The sequence below is a fragment of the Macaca mulatta genome, chromosome 15 (assembly GCF_049350105.2).
Source record: "Macaca mulatta isolate MMU2019108-1 chromosome 15, T2T-MMU8v2.0, whole genome shotgun sequence".
Lineage (NCBI taxonomy): Eukaryota > Metazoa > Chordata > Mammalia > Primates > Cercopithecidae > Macaca > Macaca mulatta.
This window is the reverse complement of record NC_133420.1, coordinates 120,227,269-120,254,842: the sequence shown is the minus strand read 5'-3', so window position 1 is coordinate 120,254,842 and position 27,574 is coordinate 120,227,269.

The following is a 27,574-nucleotide window of genomic DNA, read 5'->3' as shown; positions in this document are numbered from 1 at the left end:
AACTACAGTTCTATCTGAAACCTTAATTCCCCCTTGGCCTTGTCAGGTAACATATTCTCAGGATCTGGGGATTCAGATATAGACATCACTGGGGGCATTATTCTGCCAACCACAGAGGTCCTTCTGAGAAAAATAAAATAAAATTATATGATTGGAAAGGAAGAAATAAAACTGGATTTATTCAGAGATATGATAATCTACGTGGAAAAATCTAAGGAATGTACAAAAAGCCACTAGAACTAACAAGTGAATTTGGCAAGATTATAAGATACGAGTTTAATTTTTAAAAATTCGTTGGATGTCTATATACTGGAAGTACACTGAAAGGTGGAAATTTTCAAAACACAATAAAATATTGGAAATTAGCAACGTTTACAATGACATTGTAACATTTACAATGACATCAAAGATTATGAAATGCTTAGGAACAAATTAAACAAAAGATGCACAAACTACAAAACAATCCTGAGGAAAATTAAAGAAGGTCTACATAAATGGAGAGGTACACCATGTTCATGAGTCAATATTGTTATAATGTCAATTCTCCCCAAACTGATTTAGAGATTTGGTGAAATCTCAAGTAAAATCTCAGAAGGTTTCTTCTTTTTTGCAGAAATTGAGAAGCTAATTATAACACTTACATGGAATGCAAAGGACCTAGAACAATTTTGTTTGCTTGTGGCCAACACAATTTTGAAAAAGGAGAACGAGGTTTGAAGATTAACACTGCTCATTTCAAGATTTACTATAAATCAACAGTAATCAAGACATTGTGGCATTAGTCTAAGGGAAAAAAAATAGGTCAGTGGAATGGAATAGTGAGTTCAGAAATAGATCCACTCATGTAGAATCAATTAAATTTTGACAAAGTTGCCAAGGCAATTCAATGAAGAAATGATAATTTTTTTCAATAACTGGTACTGAAATAACTGGATGCAAATTTGTCCATGCGAAAACAAAATATTTAAATGCAACCGCTACATCACACTGTAGAAGAAGACTAATTTGAAATGGGTCATAGGTCTTAAAGTAAAAGCTAAACTATGAAACTTCTAGAAGAAAACATAAGAGAAAATCTTGGACACCTGGGGTTAGGCAAAGATTTCTTAAACTGGACCCAAAAAACAAGAATTATATATTAAAAATTTAATAAATGGAACTTTATCAAAATTAAGAACATATGCTCTTCAAAAGACACTGTTAAATGAAAAGGCAAGCTATAGACTGTGAGAAAATATTTGCAAATAATAGAAAGGACTTCTATCCAGAATATATAAAGAGCTGTTACAATGCAAAATGAGAAGATAAACAAGGTAATTTTAAAAAATAATCAAAAGATCTGAGCAGACAGTTCACCAAGAAGATATGAGATGGCAAATAAGCACATGAACAGATGCTTATTATCATCATTAGACATTAGGGAAATGCAGTCAAAACACAATAAAGTATAACCACACACTCACCAAAATTAAAAAGACTGGTAATGACAAGTGCTGGCAAAGAGATGTGCAGAGACTGGAACTCTCACACATGGCAGAGGAGAGCATAAAATGCTGCGGCCACCTCAGAAAATGGTTGAGAAAACAATTTCTTATAAAGTTAAAACATATATTCATCACATGACACAGCAATGCCACTGCTTGGTATTTACCAAGAGATGAAAATAGACATCAACAGAAAGACTTATGTGTAAATGCTTGTAAACAGTTTTATTCATAATATCCCAAAGCTAGAAGCACCCCACATGTCCATTGTGGTTGGATGAGTAAACAAATTGTTGTAAAGCCATTCAGTGGAAAGCTAGTCCACAATAAAAAGGAGGGAATTACTGAATCACTTAACAATATGGATGAATCCTAAAAGCAAGGGGCTGTGGAAAAGAAGCCACCTACATCAGGCTCTATATTGTATGAGTCCACTAATATGAAATTCTAGAAAAGGTCAAGTGACAAAGCCCATCAGTGGTTTCCAGGGGTTGGCAGGCAGGGAAGGTACATGGGCAGTGACTGGAGTGACGCCAATGTTCTCTATTACAAGTGTGGTGGTGGAAACAACACTGAATGCATTTGTTACAACTCTGTGTATTGTATCCTTAAAATTGTTGAATGTTATTGTGGTATAAATTATACCCCAATAAAACTGACGAAATACAGGAGAGACAAGAAGTATTTTTAAGCATATTCCTAATTGAAGATCACGAAATTGAAAGTTGAAAGGAAGATGATAGCTTGTGGATTATGTTAATTTAAAACAAGCTTGTCCAACCCTCGGCCAGCAGACCGCATGAGGCCCAAGGTGGTTCTGAATGTAAACCAACACAAATTTGTAAACGTTCTTAAAACATCATAAGGTGTTTTTTGTTTTCTCTTCAACTATCATTAGTGTTCATGGATTTTATGTGTGGCCAAGGCATCCTTCTACAAATGTGGCCCAGGGACGCCAAAAGATTGGACACCCCTATATAAAAAGTTTAAATTTTAACAATAAGTAACTTAAGGTTACAGAAGCAAAAAAATGGGTGCACACCGCCATCTAGTGGTCTAATTCCACAATTACACTATCATTCTGGCTTACCACAGTTTGTTAAAAGATAATGCAATACAGGAATTTGAAAAAGTCCAGTAAAAAATTCATTTATTTCCCAAAAGTAATTTTATAACATTTAATATCTATTAGTAATAAGAAAAGTTGAAAACCCTAAGAAGGGGAGATTATTACCTACCTTTGAGCAACAACAAAAATCTACTTTAAAGACATTCTCATTTTTATTAGGGAAAAAAAATTCTACCTGTTGTGAAAATTATTATTTACCATTTGTCCAGAATTTTCAGTTAATGCAAAATATTTAAAAATAAATAAAACAGAAACAAGATGTGTAATTATGTAAAAGAAGGAAATAAAAGTATCACAACTGGAAGATAGTGGAATAATATAGAAAACACAGTGAATCATCTTAAATTTCATATAATGCATTGATTATGTATAATCAAAAGCTACTACAAAATTAGTAGCTTTTTTTTGTCTTTTTTTTTTCTGAGACAGAGTCTTGCTCTGTCCCCCAGGCTGGAGTGCAATGGCGCGATCTCTGCTCACTGCAACCTCTGCCTCCCAGGTTCAAGCGCTTCTCCTGCCTCAGCCTCCAAAGTAGCTGGGATTACAGGCACGTGCCACCACGCCCAGCTAATTTTTGTATTTTTAGTAGAGACAGGGTTTCACCATGTTGATCAGGCTGTTATCGCACTCCTGACCTCATGAACCTCCCGCCTCAGCCTCTCAAAGTGCTGGGATTACAGGCGTGAGTCACCCCTCCTGGCCCATTAATAACTTTTCTGTAACACGGCAATCACAGAATATAAGCTATAATGGGGGAAATACTCCATTAATAATAGCAGAAACAAAAATACATTAAATGCCTATGATCTTTAAAGCAATATAGAGAAACTAAGGAAGAAAATCATCCAAATTTACTTCTTGAGGTACAAAAGAGTTTTCTGTAGTGAGATATATATTATTTCTTAATGGAAAAACTGCATTTATCTTACATGCTTTATGAAACTCCAGTCAAAAATTAGTACAGTATCTTTTTAGAACTTGTTCATATAATTGAAGTTCATCTAAATACTACAAATATATACATGCATTAATAATAGAATACTTTGTGGTGCATGCTTTTTTTTTTTTTTTTTTTTTTTTTACTTTGTATACTTGGCTCATATGGAATGCATCTTTTTTTGTGTGTGAGACAGAGTCTGGCTGTGTCACATAGGCTGGAGTGCAGTGGCGCAATCGCAGCTCACTGCAACCTCTGCCTCCTGGGTTCAAGCGATGCTTGTGCCTTGGGCTCCAGAGTAGCTGTTACTACAGGCATGCGCCACCACATCCAGCTAATTTTTATATTTTTAGTAGAGGCGGGGTTTCACCACGTTGGCCAGGCTGGTCTTGAACTCCCGATCTCAGGTGTTCCGCCCACTTCAGTCTCTCATAGTGCTAGGATTACAGGCGTGAGCCACTGCCCCCAGCCAGAAGGCATTGTTTTTCAACTTGTCTTCTTACAAATAACATTACCATTTTTAGATGCATTTGTGTAACCACCTACAGTATTCTGTTGTAGGCATATATTCTAAATTGTTCATTCTTCTATGAACGGATATTTACATTATCCACTTTTTTACAATACAAACAGTGCAAATGTAACCATTCTTTTTGTCTCTCCTGGTGCACAGGTGCACATGTCTGAGCACAGACTTGCTAGGTCACAGGGCATGCGTACATTCAGCTTTCCAAAGAGGCAGTGCCCAACTCCAGCCATTGAATTATCTCCTCTTGAAAGACTAGATATTAATATATGCTACTGACTGAATTGTGCCTTCCTCTTCATTCTAATGTTGAAGCTTCACCCCTAGTGGGATGGTATTTGGAAGTGGAGTCTCCGGGAGTGATGAAGGTTGGATGAGGTCACAGTGGTGGGGTTCTCATGACAGGATCAGTGCCCTTATAAGAAGATGAAGAGACTACCCCCCACCCCTAGGCACGGCGAGAAGGCAGCCTCTGCAACCCAAGAAGTGCGCCCTCACCAGGAACCAACCCTGGCCAGCACCTTGATCTTGAACTTACAGTCTCCAGAAGTGAGAAAATACATTTCTGTTGTTTAAGGCACTCCATCTATGGTATTTTGTTATGGTGTGTGGGATTTTGTTATGAGTGTGAGCAGGCTAATACAATATGCTTCTGCTATAAAACTGTATTTCATTGGTGATAACTAAAATTGTACTGTCTTAATTCAGAAATTTTCCCCAAAATATGTTGCAGGTTCCGATGCTATTTTCCATTTTTTAAATTTGTATTACCAATAATGTTCTGTAAGTTTTCCCCCAAGAGTATATGTCAAATTCTTTATTATACCTGGCTCATAATGTTGTTTTATGTTGTCTCATTGATGATGATAATTTTTTTGTATTTGAACTGTGAACATTATCAGGATAAAATATGTATTCAATGCTTTCAACGTTTAATGACTGACATGGTTTGAATATTTGTCTCCTCCAAAACTCATGTTGAAATTGAATCCTGGCTGGGTGAGGTGGCTCACACCTGTAATCCCAACACTTTGGGAGGCCAAGGCAGGTGGATCACCTGAGGTCAAGAGTTTGAGACCATCCTGGCCAACATGGCGAAACCCTGTCTCTAGTAAAAATACAAACATTAGCCAAGTGTGGTGGTGCGTGCCTGTAGTCCCAGCTACTCGGGAGCCTGAGGCACAAGCATCACTCGAACCTGGGAAGTGGAGATTGCAATGAGCCAAGATTGCACCACTGCCCTCCAGGCTGGGCAACAGAGCGAGACTCCATCTCCAAAAAAAGAGTAAGAAAGAAATTTAGTCCCTAATGTGGCATGACAGAGAGCTGGGAGCTTTAAAAGGCAATTGGGTCATGAGAGCAGGATTAATCTATTCATGGATTAATGGAGTAATAGGTTAATGGATTAATGGGTTATGATGGGAGTGGGTCTGGTAGTGTTATAAGAAGAAGACAGACCTGAGCTGGCACACTCAGCACCCTCACCATGTGCTGTCCTGTGCCACCTCAGGACTCTACAGAGTCCCCACCAGCAAGAAGGCTCTCACCAGACATGGCCCTTTGAGCTTCATCCTTCTCAGCCTCCATAAATATAAGCAATCAGTTCTTTTTCTGTATCTATTGCCCAGTTTCAGGTATTCTGTTATAAGCAACAGAAAATGGACTAAGACAATGACTTTCAAGTAACATTTGAATCCAACATTTATGTCATTAACAACAAAAATGAGCCACTCATTTTTCTTAAAATTAGCAACCTATTCATTCCAGAAAATAGATACTTGTTTCACTGTAAGGTATCCATTTTTATCCATTTTTGCTGCACCTGTTGAAAATTCATTACAACAGTTCTTCATCAGCAACATAAATCTCTTTTCAATACATTCAAAAACCATCATGTATTCCATCAGTGGCATTTGTTCCTAGGAAAGAGACCTTCCTCGGAATCTTGTTCTTCAGATTGCTGACCCTGTAACCTCAAGGTGCCAGGTCGTTGGGAGCGTGCCTTTGACCCCGATCTTGGGTTCTTCGCTTCCTTATTTTATTTTATTTTTTATTTTGCTGGAGGGCGTCCAATAGCAGCTTCCTCAGAAAAGGTATCTGCAAAGTGCGCGCCTCGGGAACTCGCATGACTGAAAATGTCATTTTTCCATGCCCCTGGAGCACTCACCCTTCAGGGTCCAGGGTCTAAGTGGAATGCTGTTTCCCTGGAATCGGGAAGTCATATTCTCACTGCATTCTAGCTTCCCGTGTTGCTGTTGGGAAGACAATTAGTCCTTAGCTTGGGTCCCATTTTTCTCACTGTGAGGCTTGATCTCGGTGTTTTGACGTTTCAGGATTTGTGTTTTACCAAGGGTCTTTTTCCTTTCATTTTGCAGGGGACTCAGTGAGTTTTTTCAAACTGGAAGCTCAAGTCTTTCTGTCCTAGGAGTTTTTCTGTTTTTTGTTTTTTGAGACGGAGTTTCGCTCTGTTGCCAGGCTGGAGTGCAGTGGCACGATCTAGGCTCACCGCAAGCTCCACCTCCCGCGTTCAAGTGATTCTCCTGCCTCAGCCTCCCGAGTAGCTGGGATTACAGGTGCACGCCACCACGCCCAGCCACTTTCTGTATTTTTAGTAGAGATGCAGTTTCACCATGTTGGCCAGTCTGATCTCCATCTCTTGACCTCATGATACGCCCACCTCGGCCTCCCAAAGTGTTGGGATTACAGGCGTGAGCCACTGTGCAGGCCTGTTCTAGGAATTTTTAAATGCATTTCTTTGATAATTTCCTCTTCTCTGTTTCTTTTGATCTCCATTAGTAGAATTTGTTCACATCACGAAACTCCTGGGTTAATCTAATGTTCTTCACTTTCTTTCCCATTTCCTCTCCCTTTTCTTTTGCTTTTTCTTTTCTCTTTAAGACAAGGTCATGCTCCGTCACCCAGACTGGAGTACAGTGGCATGATCTCAGCTCACTGCAGACTCCATCTCCACCATGCCTGGATCAGTTTTTTCATTTTTTTTTTCCCAAATGCAGAGACAAGGTCTCACTGTGTTGCCAAGGCTGATCTCGAACTCCTGGGCTCAAGCAGTCCTCCCACTTTGACCTCCCAAAGTGTTGAGATTACAAGCATGAGCCATGGTGCCCAGGTCTCATTTTCTTTGTAAGTCTATCTTCTGGGAGGTATTTCCCATTCTTCCATCATTTCCAATACAACTTTCGTTTCCATGTTCTTTTTCTTTTTTTAGTTTTCAAGACCTATTTTCATGCTAAGAATGTTACTTTTTGTTTTTCCCCATTTTTATTTATTAGGGACAATATCTATATTTGGGAATACATGTTATAGTTTTCAGAAAATTTCATTTTTATGTTTACATTCTTTTTCTTTTCTCCCTTCTGTTAATTTATCTTTCTCTTGTGTTTTCTCGCTGTTCCTTCTGTTAATGTTCTTTCTTCAAATGTCCGATTCTTGGCTGTCTGGTTTTAGAACAAGGTACTGAAAAGCTGGAGAGTCAGCCTCCCAAAGTACTGGGGTTACAGGCTGAGCCCAGCCCTTCATATTCATACTTTGAATAACTTGCAATACTTTGCAATGAAATAATTTATTTTTCCTAAAATGAAAAGATAAAACCTCTAATTTCAAGAAAAGCAAATGGCTTTGTTGTTAGTAACCTAATGTTGGCTGTAGATTTTACTCACAAGTTTTATCACCAAAGATTGAAAGTGGTAAATACTTTTTTTTTATCAGAATGGGCAGCTGTAAAGTTTATGCTTCAAATGAAGTTTCATCAGCATGAAACTGTGTAACAACATTAGGAATCAACTACATACAATAAAGCATTTGGAAAAAATGCTTATCATATAGTAAGTCAAACTAACATTTAGAAGACACCATCACAACTTAAGAATTTTACTGCATAGTTAAAAATAATTTGGCATTTTCTGCCATAGTACATTTAATAGAATGTTAATAATAGTGTTGATGTGAGTATCACTACAATCGAAGTTTATGGAATCAATTTCTTACAAAATATATATCTCACTGAAATAAGAAAACAATTTTGTGAAAATACATAAATCAAGACAGTAAGAGTTGAATAATAACCAATGAAGCTTCAACTCTTTGGCATAAAAATTTTAATCATTTACTTAAAATATAAAATCCAAGATTTTTTAAATAACTTAATTGTTTCATGATGCTGTAAGATATCTGAAAGGTATCATATTTTACTATCAGTGCACATAAAACACGGTTTCAATGAGAAATGTTTACATACAAAGTTATTTTGTTTTGTCTACCTGGTGCGGTGTAATATTACAGAGAAAACATGGCTTTCCAGCCAGAAGGTAAAAAAAAAAAAAACTAGGTTGGTTTAATTTGTTACCAGCCACAACACAGGATTTTTTTTATCTCTGAAAATTGCAATAAAAATGATAAATCATCTCACTTACATTATGTCTTGTCTCAATAAACTTTATGTTTTCAACCAAATATCAAATCAACTTCAGAGAGGATTAAGTAATATGTGTAGAAAAGGGAAATTAAAATAATGGAAAATGGAAAACTATTTAGGCTCCAGGGTGTGACTGCAGACAGCCTGGGAACTTCACTGGGTTTTGCAGTTTTACCTCAGTAGAAATTGTGAAGTGGAAGTCATTAAACGTTGGAAAATGAAAACTTTTCTAGAGATTTGGCTTTATTTGAAGAAAGTTTCTATTGTTAAAGCTAATAATAGATTAATCTGAGGAATGGTAAAAAGTGACTGAACATATAAAACAAAATGAAAATATTTATGAAAACAGAGCAGACTCTCACAGTACTGAAGGACTCTGATATTCCAATGGAAACAAAATAAATGGAAATATCAATTCCGAGAGAAAATCTGTTAGGTGGTCTGAATACATTTTACAAAAATTCATGTGTTGTATGATGATAAGAGTGGAAAATACATTGAATTTTTTTTAAGAGACAGGATTTGAAATCCAGAGCTTAAGTGCCCCTCCTGCCTCAACCTCCAGAGTTGTTGGGATTACAGGTTCACACCATCATGCCCAACAAGAATACATTGAACCAAAAGTTCTTGTTACTGACTCATATAATTTGGCTGAAAGACGGTTTGAATGTGAGTTAATAAAATTAAGCCAACTGAGTAAATGTTTCATACCAATAAGCAATTTTCACGTACTTAAGGTGGTCTTCTCTGAACAGTGTTAGAGGAGCTAAGCTCTGTTGAATTTGCTGCAGCTGGTTCAGCAGAATCTGAGCAAGGTTCCCTCTCATGAGCAATGCTGTGGAGATCAGAAGACCATCCAGGAGCAAGGCCTCATCTAGATAACGCGATGGTCATGAGAAGGCTCAGTGCAGCTTCGTACATTCAATCAAGGTTCAGACATGGGCCCCATTTAGTGACATCTGGAAGCAAACCAAAGATTGTGCCAATCATTTCAAAACTACATCAGATGACTAAAACATTCTTAGAATGTTTTGCTAAACGATTTGCACTACTGATTTCATCACTTGACACAGTTTTCATATAGAGTTCAATTTATTTAGAAAATAAAAGAGAATGTATTTTTACTTTTGAGTTTATATGTCAATCTATGCATCCTTTTGCATTGTCAAATGTGATGAAATCCATACTTTTTCAGTCCCATCTCCTGCTGGCCCCTCTCAAAGTCAGGCCTGACCAAAACCCATCTCAAGAGTTATTGCTTTCTTCATACACCCTCTGCGAGAAAATGCTATCAAGCAAGAAATGCCTGTCAGTATGGCTCTTTAGTTGCAAGCTAGGGAAACTGAATCTGGTGGACTTAAGACAAAAAATATTGGAAGGCTATTCAGTCGATCATTGTAATGGAAAAGCTTGGCAGCCAGGCTATATTAGTCTGTCTTCACACTGCTAGTAAAGACACCCCTGAGACTGGATAATTTATAAAGGAAAGAGGTTTAGTTGACTCAGAGTTCAGCATGGCTGGAGAGGCCTCAGGGAACTTACAATCATGGTGGAAGGGAAAACAAACATGTCCTTCTTCACAAGGCAGCAGCAAGGAGAACTGCAGAGCAAAACGGGGCAAAGCCCATTATAAAATCATCAGGTCTCACCAGTCACTATCATGAGAACAGCATGGGGGTAAACATTCCCATGATTAAATTAACTCCCAGCAGGTCCCTCCCGTGACACGTGGGGATTATGGGAGCTAAAATTCAAGATGAGATTTGGGTGTGGACAGAACCAAACCATGTCACAGGTCTCGAGAAGTTTGGGGTCCTCAGCAGAAGGGTCCCATCAGTCAGCTCTTGGGAACTTTCTACAGGAGGGTTCACTTCCCACCCCTCTCCATTTTTGTGTGTCTCAGTTCAATATGCAAATTTCTAAGAAAGAACCAGACTAGCCAGCTGTGGTTCCATGCTCACTCCTTCAGTTAGGGTGGTCTGTGTGCTCTGACCCTGAACTGGGGACAGGGCACTTCTCTTGCCCAAGGAAAGGTAAAGGGATGCTGAGCTCACTGTTCCAAGGAAGGCTGGGTTTTAGTGGCCCTGTGGGGACAGAGCAAGGGCTTGGTCCACAGATGTTGGAAAATTGTGACTGGAGTCATCATATAAAGCCCAGGACCCTAGAAGGGCTACACACTTAGTGGCAGAAGAAATGACCAACCTGGTACCTATGAATGTGACCTTATTTATAAATAGAGTCTTTGCAGATGTAATTAAGTTAAGACTCTCAAGATGAGATCATACTGGATTAGGGGGAGCCCTGAATCCAATAACTAGTGTCCTTATAAGAGAAAGGAGAAGGAGAGTTGAGAAACAAAGGCATACACTGAGGGAGGACAGACACATCAAGACAGAGGCAGGGAGTGGAGTGATGTGGCCATGAGCCAAGGGATGCCTCAGCCACTGAAGGCTGGAAGAGCCAAGGGAAGGTTCTCCCCTGGAGCCTTCAGAGGAGTGAAATCAAGTGGCCCTGCTGCCATCTTGATTTCAGACTTCTGGCCTCTAGAACTTTGAGTAGATAAATTTCTGTTGTTTTAACAGAATTTACCACAAATTTTGTGGTAATTTGGTATGGCAGCCTAAGAAACTAATATAGGAACATATGCAATAATTCAATAGAAATTGAAATAAAATTCCTCATGATTGTAGTTTCCAAAATTAAAAATACAGATTTTTTTCCTGGATTCAGTTGGTAGTACAATTATTAGAGCAAAGCAATAAAAATGTATTACACATTTTGAGAAATAATTTTAAACACAAGTAGTAAAGATTTTTGTTGTTGTTGTTTGGTTTTTTGTTTTTGTTTTTGTTTTTTTGAGAAGGAGTCTCGCTCTGTAGCCCAGGCTGGAGTGCAGTGGTGCGAACTCAGCTCACTGCAAGCTTGAGCTTGGACTTGAACATATCTTTTGGTGGGACACAATTCAACCCACTATAGTTTCCAAGCATAAAAAATACATCATTTAGGACACAATTTTGTGAGAAAATCAGGATGGAAATATGAGTTCAAGAAGGAAATTAATGATATAAATATATAAAATTTGTACACATGTAAACATTTTAAATATGTAAAATGACTTAATGATGTAAAATTTCTGACTATTAATTTTATGGATTTTTTTGATCAGGTCTAGTAGTTCATGCCTATAATCCCAGCACTTTGAGAGGCCAAAGCAGGAGGACTGCTTGAGACCAGGAGTTGGACACCAACCTGGGCAATATAGTGAGACCCTCATCTCTACAAAAGAAAGAAAAGTTTGAATTAGCCAGGGCCTGGTGGTGTGCACTTGTAGTCCCAAAACTCCTTGGGAGGCCAAGGCAGGAGGCTAACTTGAGCCCAGGAGGTTGAAGTTACATTGCGCTGTGATTGTGCCACTACACTCCAACCTGGGCAACAGAGTGAGACCTGTCTCTTAAAAAGTAAATAAATAAATAAAAATAATCTATGGCTTTTTAAAGGGAAGATGATGAGGGTCGACTTTACTCCATACTGGAAATTACATTCTATGTAACTCTATAAGCTTATGATGACATTTTTAGTTATTAATTTTATAATATACAACATAGTACATAATTTTTCATAATTCTTATAGGGAATATTAAAGAAAAAAAGTCTTGAGAGTTGTTTTTTGTTGTTGTTTGTTTTTGAGACAGAGTTTCACTCTTGTTGCCCAGGCTGGAATGCAGTGGCGTGATCTCAGCTCACTGCAACCTCCACCTCCCAGGTTCAAGTGATTCTCCTGCCTCAGCCTCCCAAGTAGCTGAGATTACAGGCACCCACCAACACCCTCAGCTAATTTTTGTATTTTTAGTAGAGATGGGGTTTCACCACGTTGGCCAGGCTGGTCTTGAACTCCTGACCTCAGGTGATCCACCCGCCTCAGCCTCCCAAAGTGCTGGGATTACAGGCATGAGCCATCGCGCTGGGCCTAAAGAAAACACTCTTTAGCACCCCTGCCATGGGAAGTATGGGACCTCCAAAGGTAGGTCAGGAGCCCTCGTGTGAGGAGGGGGAAGCACTTGGTCCCAGGGCAAGGGAGACGCTGTGGAGAGAAAGATGTCCCGCCCCAGAACCCTGGCGCACCCACTCTCCAGCCTGCGGGGACTAACCCGCACCCTAAATAGGGGCCGGTGGTGGAAAGGGACACCAATATGCCAGGCTCTGGCCTCAACTAGAAAATTGTTTGTTTTGGCTTTTGTTTTTAATCAACATTTTTATTCCCCTCTCCTATGCTTCATCCTCCTGTGCGTAGCTCTGTCCCAGTCTCCAAACAAAGCTGGCTCTGTGGGCTCCAGGCCGGCTGCGATGGGCTGACATCACGGAGCTGAAAATTACCACCAAGAGCTTCGTGACATCACCAGCATAGATGAGCGGGAAGAAACCAGGGCCTCAGACCAACAGAGCCGCTGTCAGCCACCAGAGGCTAGCCGGAGGCTTGTCCCTGCTGTCACCGAGAGCTCCCTCTGGCCACGGCATCAAAAGTGGCGGGTGAGAAGCCCTCTCCTTTGCCATCTTGTGAATGGCTGGCTGTCAGTATTTACCACTTTCTCTTCCCTAGGCCTCCGAGACACCCCACTTCTCAGAGGCCGTGGTTCCCCGTGATCAATCACCCAGTCAGTGCAGTTTGGAGCTGCGTACTGGTGCCTGCCTAGAACAAGAGTCCTGTGGGGACCCAGCACAGCCCTGGCCACCTGAGACAGACTGAGGCTACTTTGCCAGTGGCCTCGCCTCCATTCTGGTGGTTTCCCTGGGTGTTCTCTGCAGTCCTGGGATGGTTCTCCATGTTAGAGATGCAAAAATGCCGAAAGAGACACACACGCAGGGTCTGCGCTGACCAAGATCAGAGATCCTTCCCTTATTCCCCGTTCAACAAAAATTAGGGTGAACCACACGAACCACTGTGTGGGGCACAACAAAAGATCAGATGTTGGCGATTTTCAATCTAATAGTATTTATTGAGCCCCTCCATGTCCCCTGCACGTTTCCAGTGCTGAACATTGTGAAAGGAAATTAAATCTTGAGATCCCAAACTCATTAAGCCAAAGGGAGAGATCAAGCTGGGACCTGGACCACAGAAACCTCCCTCCCTGCTTTTGGCTCCTAAATAAGATGGCTACAAGATGAAAAGTTCCTTGCCTCCGCCATATTTTGCCCACAAGGAAATTCCTAGTGAGCTGTTAACATTTCACCATGGCAGTGTAAATTCATAGCTAGCTTATCATTACAGACGCAGTCACCCCCAGCCCACCAGACACAAATGCATATGGGATTGTTTCGTTGCCCCATTTTGTCTATGTTATCTTATGTAAAATGCAGATTCCCTGCATTTTTCCCCTGCCCCATTTGTCAATGTCATCTTATGTAAAAATGCAGATTCACTGAGGTAGGGAAAAACAGTCATTCATGACCTACATGAAAACTGTGTGCTTCTCAATATCCTGGTCTTTCCCGTTTAAATTTGGAGCCCTCAAAGTCATCTTTGGAGCAAGGCATAGACCTGTCTCCCAGGTGTGTCCTTAGCTTTGGCAAATAAACCACCTAAAATGATTGAGACTTCTCTCGTCATTTTTCTCAACCGACAACAGAAAGCAGCGAACCCAGGTCCCCGATCTCGTGCAGGTTCTTCAGCCCCAGGGGCACGGGCAGTGGCCTGATGTGAAGTCGTTTTGTTCATGGTGGAAAAGCTATTCCCTTTCCAGCTCTCAGGCCGTGGGACAATGTCATAAGAACAGCCCATTCAAGCTTGTGGGGGGGTGTGTCTGTGCACGCGTGCATAGGTGTGCTGAGGGTCTGGAGTGTGGGTGGTGGTCTTGCCCTTGGGATACTAACATCCCATCACACTAGTACTCTGACTGCTACATCTTGTCATCTCCAATACTCGTCCCTAACATCTCTTTCTGTCATTGAGATGCAATGTGACCAACATACATTGAATCAGGACTGACAATGTCAGAAAAAGACAAGTTAGACCACACATATATAATACTTCTAATAATTAAACTATTCACTCTGGGAGAAATAAAAACCTAATTACATACATTAAAAGAAAGGCAAGCCGGCCCAGGAATCATGTAAAACAGTCATTTATTAACGGTAGGTTTCATTGGCGAGGTGACAGATTCCCTAATTGTTCTGTTTAGCTTCATAACTAATATTTTAATGCTTTTTAAAATTTTTGATTATTGTGACAACCCCTAAGCTAGTAACTACAGAGGAAAGAAATTGTCACAGAAGAGGCCATGAAAAATATGAGTAAGTTAATCTGGAATCTAAGTATTGTGGGCAGACCACAACGTGGTTAATCTTTAGCCTGACCTATTCTCTAGGGAACCAAACAGAATGCAGTGAAGTGGAAAAGACAATTTCTTAAACTGATCACTGTGGCCTTAAAGAATTATGTAACTATGACACCCAAGTCATACCCAGACTTTTTTAAAGCCTTTCTCCAGCTTCTGGGGCCCTTTGCAAATTGCTCATTAACTCCCCATGGTTGCTCAGTGCTGGAAGGAACAAGAGCTATCACAGCACGTCAGCATCTGAGGCTGGCCAACTTACAGGCCTTGGAGAACCCGAATTTCATCAGGAAGAGAGGGGGTCAGGGAGCCAAGGGCAAGGAAGCCCTTCTAAGGAGGGTTGATGGAGCCACCGTCTTATGACCACGACATGGTGGGCAGCCCCGGGAGCCTGGGATGGGAGGAAGGCAAAACTCTGGACCCGGGTGTTCCAGGCTGGGCTGTTGGAGATGGGCCCTGAACTCCCTGCGTCAAGCTCCATCCCTGATAAGAGCAAGCAGTCTCTATAAATGCTAGTTGAATGATGGAGTTGGATTCTATAATTTCAGCACTTCCCATAGCACAAAACCAGATGTCCCAGGACGAAGCTTTGGGGACCATGAGGGTTACGGGTGCTGAGGAATCCCTCAGGCAACCAAAAGCAACACCACTGAGAAGCAGTGATGAGGAAAGTGACTGCTAAAAACACGTCCACACACACCTAAGAGCTGGGAAAATACTGGCTACCAGGGTGGTAGCCCCATGCAATCACTGAGCCCTGGAAATGTGGCGAGTGTCACTGGCGAACTGAATTCGAAATTGTAATTGAATGAAATTTCAATAGCACATACAATCTGTGGCTGTCAAATTGGACCACATAGCTCTAGGGCAATGGCAAGCCACGAAGCAGGTAGAGCAGGAAGATGACACTATCGGATCTGCATTTGACACCGTCTGATCTGCACAAAACGACTGGTTTTGTGCCGTGAGAAGTGCCCAAACTTTTTGTATTTTTAACAAAAGGTAGAAATCAAAATTGCATTTGCAATATGATCCACATTTTGACAAATTTTTTTTCTTTTTCTGAGACAGAGTCTCACTCTGTCACCCAGACTGGAGTGCAGTGGCATGATCTCAGTTCACTGCAACCTCCACCTCCCAGGTTCAAGCAATTCTCCTGCCTCAGCCTCCCGAGTAGCTGGGATTACTGGTGCCCGCCACCACACCCAGCTAATTTTTGTATTTTTAGTAGAGACAGGGTTTCACCATGTTGGCCATGATGGTGTCTTGACCTCGTGATCCACCCACTTCAGCCTCCCAAAGTGCTGGGATTACAGGCGTGAGCCACCGCACCCGGCCTTGACAATTTTATATACATTCATACTTACATACACATGAACGGAACAGTTTGGGAAGAACTGCAGCAAAATATCATAGTAGGTTAAAACCGTTATGGGGCTATAAAGTTTTTTTGCTTTTTAGGCTTTTCTCTATTTTCCATGTATACTACAACAAGCATAACACACATTTTTCATAAAATAATAAACATCTTTATTTTTCTAAAATTATATTGCCCACTTTTAAAAGCAGTTAATTACAACCATTAAAAACATGAAACGACCCAAATGTCCACCTACCTGTAAATGGATAAACAAATTGTGACACATCTAGAAACAAAAGACCACCCGGCACTGAAAATAAACAGATCACCGGCACACACAGCATGGGTGAGTTTCAGAAACACCACGCTAATGTAACATTTCCGTGGACTATTCCTGGAAATGCGTGTGTGAGCAAGTCAAGCACTTTGGTTTTGTCTTTTTTAAGAGCATCTAATAGGACTCGTACATCCAATTGCAACTATCTGAGCACATTGCCAATTTTGAACAGGAGTCAAAAAAAAAAAGAAAGTTTGAGTTTTACTGAGCATTTTTCTATTTTATTTCATTTATTTTATTTTATTTTATTTTTTTGAGACAAGGTCTTGCTCTGTTGCCCAGAGTGCAAGTGCAGTGGTGCAATCTCAGCGCACTGTGACCTTCACCTCTGGGACTCAAGTGATCCTCCCACCTCAGCCTCCCGAGTAGCTAGGACCACAAGTGCACATCACCATGACCAGCTAATTTTTGTATTTTTTATAGAGATGGGTTTTCGCCATGTTGCCCAGGCTGGTCTTGCACTCCTGAACTCAAGCAATCCTCCTGCCTCAGCCTCCCAAAGTGCTGGAATTACAGATGGGAGCCACCACACCCTGCCCAGGCATTTTTTCTTTCATGTTCACGTTGTATTTTCATACTGATGCATCACAAGTGAAATTCCTCCTGACTTTCTTAGAAATTCCAGCAGCCCAGGCCTTTCCTTGGAGCCCTGCAGCTGCACATCTAGACAGCCTGTTCTTCCTGAGCACTGGGCACCCACTCTGAAAGGGACGGGGAACCCCACCAACCTTGTCCTTCTCACGTCAGCAGCCTGAGAAGGAGTCCTGCCAGCTCCCTTCCCTGCCCGCTGTCAGAGGCCACCACTACTCTGACCCCCAAAGGTCTCTTGAACCTTTCCACGACTCTCCAAAGGCTCCGCACACCCGAGATCAAGCAGCTGTTATTTACCCCCAGCACCACTGTGGCAACGTCTCCACGAGTCCTTACACCGTCCGCATGGAGCCACAGTGAGTGACAAATACCAGTAACAAATGCAGATCCAATAGTATCATCTTCCTGGTCTACATTCTTGGTGGCCTGCCATTGTCCTACAGCTACGAGGCCCAACTTGGCAGTCACAAGTTGCATATGCTATTGAAATTTTATTTAATTAAAATTTAAAATTCAGTTTCTTGGTCACACTAGCCACATTTCCAGGGCTCTATAGTTACATGGGGCTGCCACACTGGTCACTACAGATACACAGGTTTTCTCTCTGTGCAGCAAGTTCTACCGGTCGGTGCTGAACCAAAACATAAAGCAAGACCTCGAACTGGCCCTCGAGGCCCAGCAGCACCCCCAGCCTCCCCTTGCACAGTGTTCTCTCACATGCCACCCTCCCATTGCTCCAGTCCTGGTATCCTAGAGTCCCTTCCTTGGGGTCTTTACACATGCTGCTCCCTGCACCAGGAGCTCCGCCTCTGCCCTATGCCCCCATACACCTACCTTATCTAGCTGATTCCCCTCCTCTGGTAGAATTCAGAATTCACTGGTCAGAGATTTCCCTGCCTTCCCAGATGAGGTCAGATCCCTTTGTAGAGCAATCTAATGGCTCCTGTACTTATCATTTAAAGCACTGTAATGATGAGAGCATTGTTGTAGTTTAAACAGTGAAGGGTATCCTTCATTGCTTAGTGTGTCTTTCCCTAACAAGAATGGAAGCTCTAGGATAGTAGGTGTCTCATCTGTCCTGGACAACACCCAAACCAGTGCAGTACCTGGGACATAGTAGGAGGTAAATACATATTTGTTGAATAAATGGATGAGGTTAGAGGCTGATTCAAACAACATGAATATCATAAGAGTATTAACAACTAACAAAGAAGGGTTTCCTCCATTCTAAACTCAGAGTAGTTGAAGCTGTGAATTAAATAATGTTTTGACTATCTGCTGTTCACTTCGTGTGGGATTTGCTGCAAGGACAGGGGAGGGGTCAGAGATAACAGCTTAGGTGGAGAGAACCTGCTGAGCAGCTACCTGTGAATTGGAAAATGTAGCCGGTCCAAAGCTTCCCCAAAAGTCTGGGTAGTGAGGGACGTTTGACTGTTAACATCAGAGGCAAGAGCAAGCCTCTGCTGAGGGCAGACTATGATCACAGGCCTTTAAGAGGCATTGCATTCAATAGAATCTTACACTTTCATACGTTAGTGCGAAAGACTGAATGTGCCTCCTCTTCCCAAACCATATGTTGAAACCCTAACCTGAAATGTGATAGTATTAGAAGCAGAACCTCTGGGAGGCGATTGGGTCATGAAGGTGGAGCCCTCATGAGCAGGATTAGTGCCCTTATAAAAGAGGCCCCAGAGAATTCACTAGCTCTCTACTCTCCATCATGTGAGGACACAGCAAGAAGGCACCGTGGTAAACCAGATGCAGCCCTCACCAGACACCACACCTGCTGGCGCCTTGATCTTGGACTTCCCAGCCTCCAGAACTGTGAGAAATACATTAGTGTTGTCTATCAGCCATCCAGCCTATAGTATTTTATAGCATCCTGAACTAACACAGTGATACATACTGTACTGAGTTCAGAGGAAATGATAAACGGTCTTGGATTTGCTTCAATGTGAACAGATATCTGTAGGAAAAAAAAATTCATCCCCTGCCTACACATACACAAAGAGAAGTACGGGATGGATTACAAACCCAAAATAAAAACTAAAGCTATAAATCTTCTAGAAGAGAACATGGACCAGCTTCACAGAAAAAAGCAAAAACCACAAGAGAAACTATTGGTAAGTTAGCTTTCATGAAAATATAAAACTATGATGTATTAAAATACACCATTTAGAAAACAAGGAGGCAAGCCTCCTATTGGGAGAACACGTGCAACCCGTTCAGGGTTGATTCTCATTACTGGTGGCAGTCACGACCCGTGAAGTGCCTCAGCACCAATTTAGGGAACACCGAACCACTGTTCTTAGGGAAAGTAAGGTTCCTGTGAGCCTCTGGTGATAGCCTTGTCATCAACCCATCAACGTATAACCATGTTTGATGTGTGTTTCTATTTCAAGACACTTTATTTGATCAGCACTGTTGATTCCTTTACATTGAACTCGCAGGCAACACACCTGAACGAAGCTTCTCTAACACACCGGTTTTCTCCATAAGGCACAGCGCAGCCTTTTTCCACTTCGGAGCACCAGACAACACTTCAGCACCATGCCTGGGCTGTTACCAGCTGAGATCCCCAACAAAATGCACAGAAACATGAAAAAATGGGCACTAAATGGACCGTAAAAAGGACACTCGCCATCCCTGTGGGAGCTGCAGCAAGAAGGTGGAGAGTTGCCCTGTCCGTCCTGGCTGGGGGTGTGCACGTCAGACAACTCCAATGTCTCAGGGCTCTGTGTGTGCCCACGAATGGCCACAAAATCATCCAGATTATTGACTCAGGGATTACAAGTACATTTTATCAAGTAAGTGAATTCAGAAATATGGAATCTACGAAGAATAAGGATTAACTATAATGAAGAATTGGCATCAAAAATATATAAAGGCCGGGTGTGGTGGCTCACACTTGTAAGCCCAGCACTTTGGGAGGCCAAGGCAGCTGGATCACCTGAGGTCGGGAGTTTGTGACCAGCCTAACCAATATGGTGAAACCCCATCTCTACTGAAAAATACAAAAATTAGCCAGGCATGGTGGCGGGTGCCTGTAATACCAGCTACTCGGGAGGCTGAGGCAGGAGAATCGCTTGAACCCAGGAGGCGGAGGTTGCACTGAGCCAAGATCGTGCCATTGCAGTCCAACCTTGGTGACAAAGTGAGACTCCATGTTAAAAAGCAACAACAAATATATGTGTATATATATATGTGTGTGTGTGTGTGTGTGTGTGTGTGTATGTTATACAACTCAATAACAAAAAGACCAACAGTGAATTTTTTTGAATGAGCAAAAGATGTGAACAGAGTCTTCACAAAGGAATGAACACCCTTGGCCAATAAGCACATGAAGAAAGGTTGAGCATGGTTCACCTGCAGGAACACACAGATTCAGGCCACATGAAGGTGCCACGGCACACCCACAAGAATGGCCGGAGTGTGAATGTGCGACAGCACTCGGCGTCAGGGAGGTTGCAGTGGGTTGGAGTAGGACCCCCCACACATGGTTATCAGGAATGGGAAATGGTCGCTGCTCTCAAGAGACTTCCCAGCAATTTCCTGTACAAGTAAACATAAGTCACCTCTGATTGAGCAAGTCCACTCCTAGGGACTTACCCAAGAGAAATGGAAGTCCTCTCTCTCTCTCTCTTTCTCTCTCTCTTTCTTTCTCTCACCCCCCACAGCAGAAACAGGGCTCCCTGCCTCTCTGGTGTCCCAGGGCTCCAAGCAGGAGTGCAGGGCTGGAGGAAGAGTGAGCAGGTCCCAAGGCTAGGGTGAAGAGGCCGTCTGGAGAAGTGGACAGCAGGGTAGGGGCTGCAGGAAGGAAACAGGGCTGAGAGGGTGGCTGCAAGGCAGCACAGGCCAGTGCAGAGGAGGAGACAGAGGCTGCCTGGGCTCCCTGGAAGGGAAGGAGATGGCAGGGGGATCCCTGGGGGCAGCTGCAGCCCTGTCACACCTGTAGAGGTGAACAAAGAAAGCCACTTTAGTCCGTTAATGTTTGAAGGCATCCTCAAGATGAAAAAGAGTTAAGGGTTACTATTAAATACTGTAATTACATGTTTCAAAAAGCCCTCAGAATAGGGAACGAGGAAAACAGCGCTACACATCGCTGTGCATCTGCGTGCAGGTTAATGCCTGCTGACAAGGACATTTCTGCTCCTCATCTGGGAGCAAGCCTTGACTATCGTCGTCCAGGTTCCCAGCTCACCTGGGCATATTAGCTTATTAACCTAGGAGAGAGAAGAGACAGGGCTGGGGCCCCTTCTGGTGCGAGCCAGAGAGAGCCTTCTATAGCCAGCACCCTCATCTCAGAGGGACAGCCTGTCACCTTTGCCCTGCAGGAGGAACTCGCACATCCGGCAGGGGACAGACCCTGGCCTGTTCCCACCCCCTGCCCACTCTACCTACCCCTTTTCCAGACCACCCCAGCTGAGAACACCTGCACTATGGCCATGACTTTAGTGCACGTTGAAGAGCACCCGGGGGAATACATTTCCAGAATACATTTCCTAAAAGATCGCACAGATTACATACATCCCGTTGCAGTGACGCAAAGTCCTGAGGCGGCAGGGTCATGACTGCTCCCTGGACTCACGGTAGGTGACCCCCAGTGGCCCACACCTGTGTCATTTCCTTCCCTTCCATGTCAGCAGGACCTGCAGCTCACTTGTAACTGGTAAAGCAGTGCAGAGGGGAAGGCTGTCCCTCTGAGATTAGGTGCGGGGTGTAGAAGGCTCTCTCCGGCTCGCATCATCAGGAAGCTCCTCCAGGTGGCCTTTCAGAATGAGCTGTGCAGTGAACTGTCCGCGGAGAAGACCACCTGGCAGAGTGGCCTCCAGCCCACAACTATGAGAAGTTGATTTAAAAAAAAAAAGATCTTTCAAACAGTTTTATTCCCATGAATTTGAAGTAATAGATAAAAGACACAGTCCTGGCCGGGCGCAGTGGCTCGTACCTGTAATCCCAGTACTTTGGGAGGCTGAGGAGGGTGGATCACAAGGTCGGGAGTTCAAGACCAGCCTGGCCAAGATGGTAAAACCCCATCTCTACTAAAAATACAAAAAAAAAAAAAAATTAGCTGGGCATGGTGGCAAGTACCTGTAATCCCAGCTACTCAGGAGGCTGAGGCAGAGAACTGCTTAAACCCCAGAGGCGGAGGTTGCAGTGAGCTGAGATCATGCCACTGCACTCCAGACTGGGCGACAGAGCAAGATTCTGTCTCAAAAAAAAAAAAAAAAAAAAAAAAAAAGACAGTCCTAGGAGAAACAAAATCTGCCAAAACTCACCCACACACACCACAAATAGAATATATGAATAGCCCTATACCTTATAAAGAAATGAAATATATAATTTGAAACCCTCCCACAAAGATTACTCCTTAAGAGAGAAATTCTTCCAGAAAGTGGTAATAGAGGAAAGAGTTCCCACTCAGCTCATATGGCCTGCATGATTGTGATCCCTGAAGCCAACGAGAACGTGAAAGGAAAATTACAGGCTGATCTGTCTTACAAATAAAGGCACAAAATCCCCAACAACGTATTAGCAATCTGAATCCAGCAATTTATAAAACAGAGATAACAGATCATAACTAAATTGAACTTATTCCAAGAATGCAAAGTTAGTTGAATATTGAAAAATCAAAGTATGCTGTCATATTAAAAAGATAAAGAATTTTTAATTATATAAAATCATTTTAATAAAGGCAGAAAAGTATTTGATAAAGTTCCAGCTATTCACTGAGAAATAAAAATAAAATCCTAAGTCCCGCAACTGAGTGAATGGACCCCTTCTTGGCCAAGGGGACCCCAGGATTAAAAACTTCAATGTTATAAAGATGTCAATTATCTAGAAGTTGATCTGTAAATTCAATGTGATTCCAGTCAAATTTCCTGTGTGTGCATGGGGTGGGGGGTGGGGGGAACGGGTTGTGTATGTGTGTGTGTGTGTGTGTGTGTGTGTGTTTGTGTGTAAAAACTGAGTTTCCAGGCTGGGCACGGTGGCTCACGCCTGTAATGCCAGCACTTTGGGAGGCCGAGGTGAGCGGATCACGAGGTCAGGAGATCGAGACCATCCTAGCTAACACGGTGAAACCCTGTCTCTACTAAAAATACAAAAAATTAGCCGGGCATGGCGGCAGGCGCCTGTAGTCCCAGCTACTCAGGAGGCTGAGGCAGGAGAATGGCGTGAACCCAGGAGGCGGAGCTTGCAGTGAACCGAGATCACACCACTGCACTCCAGCCTGGGCGACAGAGCAAGACTCCGTTTCAAAACACACAAACAAACAAACAAAAAAAACCTGAGTTTCCAGCCATGATGGGATGAGAGGTCAGACCCACCTCAGTATGCCCCTTTCCTTATTAATCTTTAACCAGAATTATTTCCTAAGGAATAAGCAGAAACCAGCTCTGGAAAACGAGAAACAGACAATCATTAGCCAATCACCTGAGGCCTCAACCAAATGATCTCTTCCTTTTGTGCTTTCCACACAGCTGACAAACATCCCTTCCTGAAAACTGACCACCATCTCTTGACTAATTTGGGTCAATTTACGGAGAATTCGCAGTGAAGGTTTTTTGTTCTCCATTTCAACTTTAGAGGTCAGAGGACCTGAAACTCCACCCCTGGATGGCGCTAACACTGCCCATTTTAAATATGTGACCTGTGAAGAGGTGTGAAGCTCCACTGTGTATGTTTCACCTTTCATGAATATTCGTAACTCCTCCCACAGCATGTTGAATATGCACACTTAGCCAGCCTGTTCAGCATGAATTCCTGACTCACTCTTCCCTCCCTCCAAGCGCTTGCTCTCGGCGTGAAGGCTGTGCTTCCCAGCCTGCAGGACAGCTGATCTACAGGATGCAACCCTTTATGAGAAATAAAGCTCTCCTTCCCAAATTGATGAACCTTGTGATTCTCTTCAGTACATATTCATTTTTTTTTTTTTAGAAAATATGGAAAAGTGGAAGTAGAACAAGTCCTTTAACTGATAAAGGGTAACCATAAATGTTTATTTAATGATAAAATGTTGAAATCCCTTCCTCTGGGATTGGGAGGAAGATGGATGCTACCCTTGGCACTGCGGATCAGCACTGTACAGAAGCCCATAGCCAGAGAAGGGCAAGAAAAGGAATAAAGGGTGCAAGGATTGGAAAAGAAGAAATGAAACTATCAGTAACGTGAATAGTGCAATTGCCTAGGACAAAAATCCAAGAGGGTCGATGGGAAAATTGTTAGAATTAAAAAGTATGTGTAGCAAGTTTCCCAGATAAAGATCAAAATTCAGAAATCAGTTATACATCTGCATACTAGCAACAGACAACTATTTTTAAATATATCATTTATGATTATATCAAAAATATCAAATGCTTGGGAATAAATTTGATGAAAGATGTGCAAGAGTCTATATAGCAAAACATAAAACAACACTGAGAAATTTTTAAAAGACCTAAATAAACGAAGACCTATACCATGTCTGTGGATGAAAAACTTCAATGTCATAAACATGTCAATTCTCTAGAAGTTCATTCATAAATTCAGTGTGATTCCAGTTAAATTTCAAGTGTGTGTGTGTGTGTGTGTGTGTGTGTGTGTGTGTGTGTGTATGTGTGTGAGAAACTTGACAAGCTGATTTTAATAAAATACATGAAAATGAAAGAGCCAGGACATTCAACAAGATTGGAGGACTTACTCTGGGACATCGATTTATGATAAAGGCTCAAGAATTAAGCCAATGTGATATTGGCTCAAGGATAAAAAAGAAAATCAACCAATGGAACAGACTAGAACACTCAGAATGACATCACAGAAACATGATAGCTGATTTCCAAGGAAGGTAATCCCACAAAGTGGTGGGATCTTTCCAAGGAGTCCTGTGGAAACGTTGAGACCAGACATGACCCTTGGCCACTGCCTCCCACAATTCCAGGTACGCTGAGAATCTATTTGTAAAAGGCAAAACCCTAGAGCTTTGGGGCACTTTTAGAAAGTAATGTAAAATGTTTTCAAGACCTTGGGGTCAGCAAAGACTTCTTAAACTGGATGTAAATTTTTCTAACCATCAAAGAAAATACGGAGATATAAATATTTCTCATAAATACGACATTGAAATGAAAAGCTGTATGCATCAAAAGAGACTATGAAGAAAGCAAAATGGGCAAAACTAAACGGTAGTGTTTAGAGATGCTGCTGAGAGGGTAGGGTGATAAGGGAAGTGGGAGGGGGTGACCATGACCCGCTGAGCAGCTGGAGGGTGATGAGGAGCTCGACAGGCAGGGGGCACCGGAGAGCAGGAGAGTTCTCCAGGCTGGCCACTCATTTCTTGAACTGAGCGGTGTTTATAGGAAGGTTTGGTTTATAACATTAAGCCATAACTCATATGTTTTCTGAGCTTTTCTGAATAGGTAGCATATTTCACAACAGAAAGAAGTAAAAATACATACATAAATATTTAATTATTTCAAAAATCCACTTGGATAGTTTATGTGGATTGGTTTTTTGAAATGGATGGTAATGATATGTAAGCTGTGTATTTTTTATTTATTATTTTTTGTGAGGAGACAGGATTTCACTCCGTCACCCAGGCTGGAGGGCAATGCCATGATCTCAGCTCACTGCAACCTCCACCTGCTGGGTTCAAGTGATTCTTCTGCCTCAGCCTCCGAGTAGCTGGGACTATAGGCATGTGCCACCCCACATCAGCTAATTTTTCTGCTTTTAGTAGAGACAAGGTTTTGCCATGTTGGCCAGGCTGGTCTCGAAATCCTGGCCTCAAGTGGTCCGCCCACCTCAGCTTCCCAAAGTGCAGGGATTATAGGCGTGAGCCACTGCGCCTGGCCTGTGAGCTGTATTTTTTAAAAAAGAAAAGGCTCTGCAGAAGCTCACGGAGGAGAATGTGCTGTTTCTCCAGGCCACCCTATTACACTCGAGAAAGGTGCTCACACAGCAACTCAGATTCAGCACCTGCAGTTAAAATCCTCTTGCCTCATTTATGTCTGTCTGCCTGATCTCTGCAATGACTTTGCCGAAAGAAACGTCAGCTCATAAAGTCAAACATGCCTATTCATGACTGCTCCACCCTGCGCTGTGCAGACCACAATGAGACACCCATGTGTCCTGGAGACACAGCTCAGCAAGACACAGTGACAGGGAAAGTCATCTGACCAGGGAAGTTCTTTTCCTTCATGTCTAGTTATTCCAGTGAGGTGGCAAAATAGTCAGTGGAGAGGAACAACACAAAATAAAAAATTCCATTCTGCACAGTGGAAAAACCCAGTGTTTTCAAGGACGATGTGACCAAGCAGGCCAAAGGGTGCTGAGCAGAAGCAGAAGAGCCCGTGGGAGCTGGGAATAGCCAGGTTGGTGAACCAGCAGACCCCCACGTCTCTGCATGGAGACCAGCCTTCTAGGAACTGGTCCAGTTGTTTACTGTTTGGGACAGTCAGATGTCCTTGAAAGTAGCTCCAAAGCTGGGATAAAGGTCCCAGAGCAAAGTACTCAGTGAAGAACCCCCTGAAAAATTAACATGGAGAACAGCCTTGCTCAGCCTGCTATGTGCAAAATGACTTGGTGAGCTTCAAGAGCAAGGGGTTGCAAGGACTCAGCTGATGGTTCCATGATACTTTCATCATCTCCAAAAGCCCAATGGCACACACAACCACAATGCTCAAAGAACAAAGCCAACATTTACTTGGCTCTGAGTTCAAATTATTTTCCAAGCATTGGGCAGGGGATGGAAAATAAATATTTAATTTTCCTTTATATTTTAAGGGAAATAAGCATTCATGAAAGTTACTAGAATTTGAGATAAGAATGCATTATGGGCCATATGCAGTCATTTCTGCCTGTAATCCCAGCACTTTGGGAGGCCAAGGCAGGTGGATTACCTGAGATCAAGAGTTTGAGACCAGCCTGACCAACATAGTGAAACCCCATATCTATTAAAAATACAAAAAATTAGTTGGGCTTGGTGGCAGGTGCCTGTAATCCCAGCTACTCAGGAGGCCGAGGCAGGAGAATCACTTGAACCTGGGAGACGGAGGTTGTAGTGAGCCGAGATTGTGCCATTGCACTCCAGCCTGAGCAACAAGAGCAAAACTCCATCTCAAAAAAAAAAAAAAGAAAAAAAAAAAAAGATTGCATTACATAGGGAAATTATTGTTTAGATTTCCCTTGCTATAGAAGAAATTGACATCATAGTTCCTTTTAAAGTGTAACCCTGAAAAAGACTGGCATCTGTAACAATTTAAAATATAAAAAAGAAGCATGTGTAACTTTTTTAAGAAGACATACAATAACAAGTGTTGGTGAGGATACAGGGCAACTAGAGACATCATACATTGCTGATGAGAATGCAAATTGGTGCAACCACTTTGGAAACCAGTTTGGTAGTTTCTCTGAAAAGTTAAATATAAACTTACCATATGAGCCAGGAATTTCACTCCAGGGACTCTATCC